Raw genomic sequence first — 4,826 nt, 5'->3', positions numbered from 1 at the left:
GGGGTGGCAGTGCCTGCAGGATCGCAGATATGTATTTTAAAGTATTTATTTTATTAAAAAAAGGAAAACGTCAAAAAAACACCAAAAAAAACCAGGCGGGGGGGGGGGGGAGAAAAATTAAAAACAACCCCCCAAAAAAAGCCCAAGACCGCAAAAACCAAAACCAAAAGTCGGCGAGCACCCAGCAGCGCCGGGACCCGAACCTGAACCTGGCAAGGGGCTACCAGTCCTGAAGGCACCCAGTGAACAGCGAACTCGCGCCGGGGAGCCGGGCAGTTTGTGCCGGGGGCTGCCACCTCTGCCCGGACCCCGCCGACAGAATATGGTTGGGGGGGGGGGGGGGCAGCAGCGGAGCAGAGGGGCTGGCTGGTGTGGTGAAGCTGGCAAGTGCCTGGCAGCCACCGGCTCGGAATAGGTGCGTGCACGTGCATGAGAACGACGAGGGTGGGGGGGGGGGTGTGTGTGTGTCAGGAAACAAAAATTATTTTGAAAACTGGTTGTCGTTAATATTGTATTAATATTTCCCGCCGGAATCAATAAAGGTGAAATAACTCTTGCATCAGACAGTACGTTTAAACGTGCTCCCTTGGTGTAGAAGTGGTTCAAACTCGGGAAGGGGAGGGGGAAAGAAATGCCGTCCGGGAGAACCGGGAGAGGGTGGCCCTTTTAATCAGATTTGCTAAAATCTCAAAAGAAAGAAAAAAAAAAAAAAAAACGAAAAAAACGAACCAAAAACAGGCGCACCTGCCCCCCCCGCCCCCCCCCGCCCAAGGGGCACCGAACGGCTGCCAGGTCTACCCGGCTCCGCGGGCGGCCGCCAGGTCTACCCGGCTCCGGAGGCCGGCGCGGCCGCCGGCGGCGCCCGGAGGACGCGGGGTGTCGCTGCCGCAGCGGCCGGTGAAAAGGGCCGCCAGGTCTACCCGGCTCCGCGGGCGGCCGCCAGGTCTACCCGGCTCCGGAGGCCGGCGCGGCCGCCGGCGGCGCCCGGAGGACGCGGGGTGTCGCTGCCGCAGCGGCCGGTGAAAAGGGCCGCCAGGTCTACCCGGCTCCGCGGGCGGCCGCCAGGTCTACCCGGCTCCGGAGGCCGGCGCGGCCGCCGGCGGCGCCCGGAGGACGCGGGGTGTCGCTGCCGCAGCGGCCGGTGAAAAGGGCCGCCAGGTCTACCCGGCTCCGCGGGCGGCCGCCAGGTCTACCCGGCTCCGGAGGCCGGCGCGGCCGCCGGCGGCGCCCGGAGGACGCGGGGTGTCGCTGCCGCAGCGGCCGGTGAAAAGAGCCGCCAGGTCTACCCGGCTCCGCGGGCGGCCGCCAGGTCTACCCGGCTCCGGAGGCCGGCGCGGCCGCCGGCGGCGCCCGGAGGACGCGGGGTGTCGCTGCCGCAGCGGCCGGTGAAAAGAGCCGCCAGGTCTACCCGGCTCCGCGGGCGGCCGCCAGGTCTACCCGGCTCCGGAGGCCGGCGCGGCCGCCGGCGGCGCCCGGAGGACGCGGGGTGTCGCTGCCGCAGCGGCCGGTGAAAAGAGCCGCCAGGTCTACCCGGCTCCGGCGGGACTTAGCCGCATTTCGGGGGCGGGGAGGTAGACCTGATAGCCCCGCCACTTTCTCGGAGCTGGCCAAGGGGTCGCTGTTTTTCGCTGCCTCCAGTTACGTCATCGTAAAAGTCGGTGTCATTGGCGGGTCTCCCCGGTGGGCAGGGACGGCACTCTTGGAGCCGGCCGGGGGCGGGGACGTGATCTCCCGTACTATAGGAGGTAGTGGTGACTCGTGCACGGAGCAGCGCTAGTGAGCGGCTGCAAGGCTTACGGCTCAGCCGGCGAAGTGGAGCGCTGGGCGGCCGTTGTGGTGGTGGTTTTGCCTGGTGGTTCGGCTCGTTTTCTGTCTGTTCGGCCAGTTGGTCTCTCCCGGTGTTTTCCAAGTAAGCCAGCCGGGCGCCTGCGAGGGTCTGGCAGGCTGGCGGTGGCTGTTGACCCGAGTGGTGCGAGAGGTGCAAAGGTGGATTCCGCAGGGCATAGCCCGGTGGCCGGCGGCGGCCACCGGCACTCGAACGCTGGAAGACCGGGTGGAGCCGAGCCTGCCTCGGCTTTCCCCCGGCCCCGGAGGGCCCGATGATGGCAAAGGTGGAGCGCTGGTATATGCGAGGGCAGCTGCCCGTGAGCATCCAGCCCGCCGCGGCTGCCGCCGCCTCCTGAGGGCCTGGTGATGGGCGGGCGAGGTGGCGGCACCTCGTCCTTTGACTCTGGCCTTAAGCTGGAGCGGGCAGAGCGGCAGCCGGTCCCGGTGGCTGGCAGCCGGATGCAGACGGCTGGGGGTTCTCGTGCGTGCCGCAGCTTCCCCCCAGCCCCCGAGGGCCCGATGATGGCACAGGTGAGAGGCTGCAGCGCCTCGTCCTGTTTTTGCCGGCATGAGCCACGCGTGGGCGGCCTGTGGTGTCCGGCCTGCCCCGGCTTGCCTGGTTGCAGGAGGGCTCGGTGGAAAGGTCTGCAGCGCTCTACCGGGTTTAGAGGTGGCGGCACCTCATCGCGTTTTCTCCGGCCTTAAGCTGGAGCCCATGCACGAATTGGGCAGAGTGCAAGCGGCAGCCGGTCCCGGTGGCTGGCAGCCGGATGCAGACGGCTGGGGGTTCTCGTGCGTGCCGCAGCTTCCCCCCAGCCCCCGAGGGCCCGATGATGGCACAGGTGAGAGGCCGCAGCGCCTCGTCCTGTTTCTGCCGGCATGAGCCACGCGTGGGCGGCCTGTGGTGTCCGGCCTGCCCCGGCTTGCCTGGTTGCAGGAGGGCTCGGTGGAAAGGTCTGCAGCGCTGTACCGGGTTAGAGGTGGCGGCACCTCATCGCGTTTTCTCCGGCCTTAAGCTGGAGCCCATGCACGAATTGGGCAGAGTGCAAGCGGCAGCCGGTCCCGGTGGCTGGCAGCCGGATGCAGACGGCTGGGGGTTCTCGTGCGTGCCGCAGCTTCCCCCCAGCCCCCGAGGGCCCGATGATGGCACAGGTGAGAGGCCGCAGCGCCTCGTCCTGTTTCTGCCGGCATGAGCCACGCGTGGGCGGCCTGTGGTGTCCGGCCTGCCCCGGCTTGCCTGGTTGCAGGAGGGCTCGGTGGAAAGGTCTGCAGCGCTGTACCGGGTTAGAGGTGGCGGCACCTCATCGCGTTTTCTCCGGCCTTAAGCTGGAGCCCGCGAAGCGGGAAGAAAAGTGCGGCTGTACCTGGTGGCTGGCAAGTCGAACGCAGGCGGCTGGGGTTGTCTCGCTTCTGTGGCATTCCCCCAGGCCCCGAACACCCGTGCGCGGCATGGGTCCAGGTGCCTTTTTTTTCCCCGACGGCAAGCGGTTGCCTGTGGGGCGGGCAAAGACCGGCAGCCGGTGGCGGTTGCCGGCACTCGAACGCTGGAGGAGCTGGGGGAGTTGAGCCTGCTGTGGCCATCCCCCGGTCCCGTTACCTTCCTCAAGGGAATCGTTGTCTGGAGCCGGGTGGCCCGTGGCACCTCCCGCTCCACGATTTGACTGATCCAGACCCACAGGCAGCGCCCGCTGAGGCGTCCTCGGGTGCGTCGGAGAGCCTCCACGGCGGGCCGGCTCTGCCGGTGTTCAGGCCGTTGGAGCACCTCTCGCAGGCGTTGCCCTCACTCGCACGCAGAGCCCCCGCACCTGCCGTCCGCCCCCGGTTGGCGACGGGTGCGAGTGGCCGTCGCTGTCCCAGGACTCGTGGCCGTGGGGCCTCCGCTCCTTCCTCCGTTCCCTTCCCTTACTGATCGATGAGGCGTTTAGGGCGCGTCGGAGGGGCTTCCCGGCGGGCCGGCTCTGCCGGTGTTCAGGCCGGCGTTGCACCTCTCCGCAGACGTTGCCCTCTCACTCGCACGCAGAGCCCCCGCACCTGCCGTCCGCCCCCGGTTGGCGATGGGTGCGAGTGGCCGTCGCTGTCCCAGGACTCGTGGCCGTGGGGCCTCCGCTCCTTCCTCCGTTCCCTTCCCTTACTGATCGATGAGGCGTTTAGGGCGCGTCGGAGGGGCTTCCCGGCGGGCCGGCTCTGCCGGTGTTCAGGCCGGCGTTGCACCTCTCCGCAGACGTTGCCCTCTCACTCGCACGCAGAGCCCCCGCACCTGCCGTCCGCCCCCGGTTGGCGATGGGTGCGAGTGGCCGTCGCTGTCCCAGGACTCGTGGCCGTGGGGCCTCCGCTCCTTCCTCCTTTCCCTTCCCTTACTGATCGATGAGGCCTTTCGGGTCGCGTCGGAGAGGGCCCTCGGCGGGCCGGCTCTTCTGTGCTCCCCGTAATAGGGAGTCACGGCAGTGTCCGGTGTTCAGGCAGGGTGGTCTCCTTTCCAATTCGCTTCCCGTTGCATGCGAAGTGGTGTCCTGCACCCCCCCCGAGCGAAGGGGGCCGCGATGGTGGCAGTGTCGTCCTCCCCTGCTCAGCGGGGTTCCTCGGGCTTCTTTACTGAACCGGGCTGTGTGACGGCCGCGTGGCCCCGCGAGCCCTCAGGTGTCCTGAAACACGCGAGGCGCCGGTGCTGGCCTCGGTCCGGGTACCCGCAGGTGCCGGCCGTGAGCAGCGCTGGGCGGTGGGGCGGCTGAGCCAAGGAAACGGGGAAAAAAGGCGAGTGTGGGCTGCACCTGCCCGGGTGGGCCCCGAGGCGTGCCGCGGGCGGCAGGGGGGCGTCCCCCTCCGCCGCTGCCGTCTCTGATGCTTTTCGTGCCGCTCCCCCGCCTGCTGCAGAGCGAGCCGCCCTGGCAGAGGGCCTTGGTCCTGGGGTCGTGCCCGTCTCGGCGGGTCGCTGTCTCCTCTAGCACGTCCGGTGCTCCCGCGGCAGGGGGGTGAGTCCCTCTCCCCCTCCCGCCGATCGC

This window comes from Buteo buteo, unplaced genomic scaffold (genome assembly GCF_964188355.1).
Source record: "Buteo buteo unplaced genomic scaffold, bButBut1.hap1.1 HAP1_SCAFFOLD_151, whole genome shotgun sequence".
NCBI classification, from domain to species: Eukaryota; Metazoa; Chordata; class Aves; order Accipitriformes; family Accipitridae; genus Buteo; species Buteo buteo.
Note: the sequence above shows the minus strand (reverse complement) of the source record.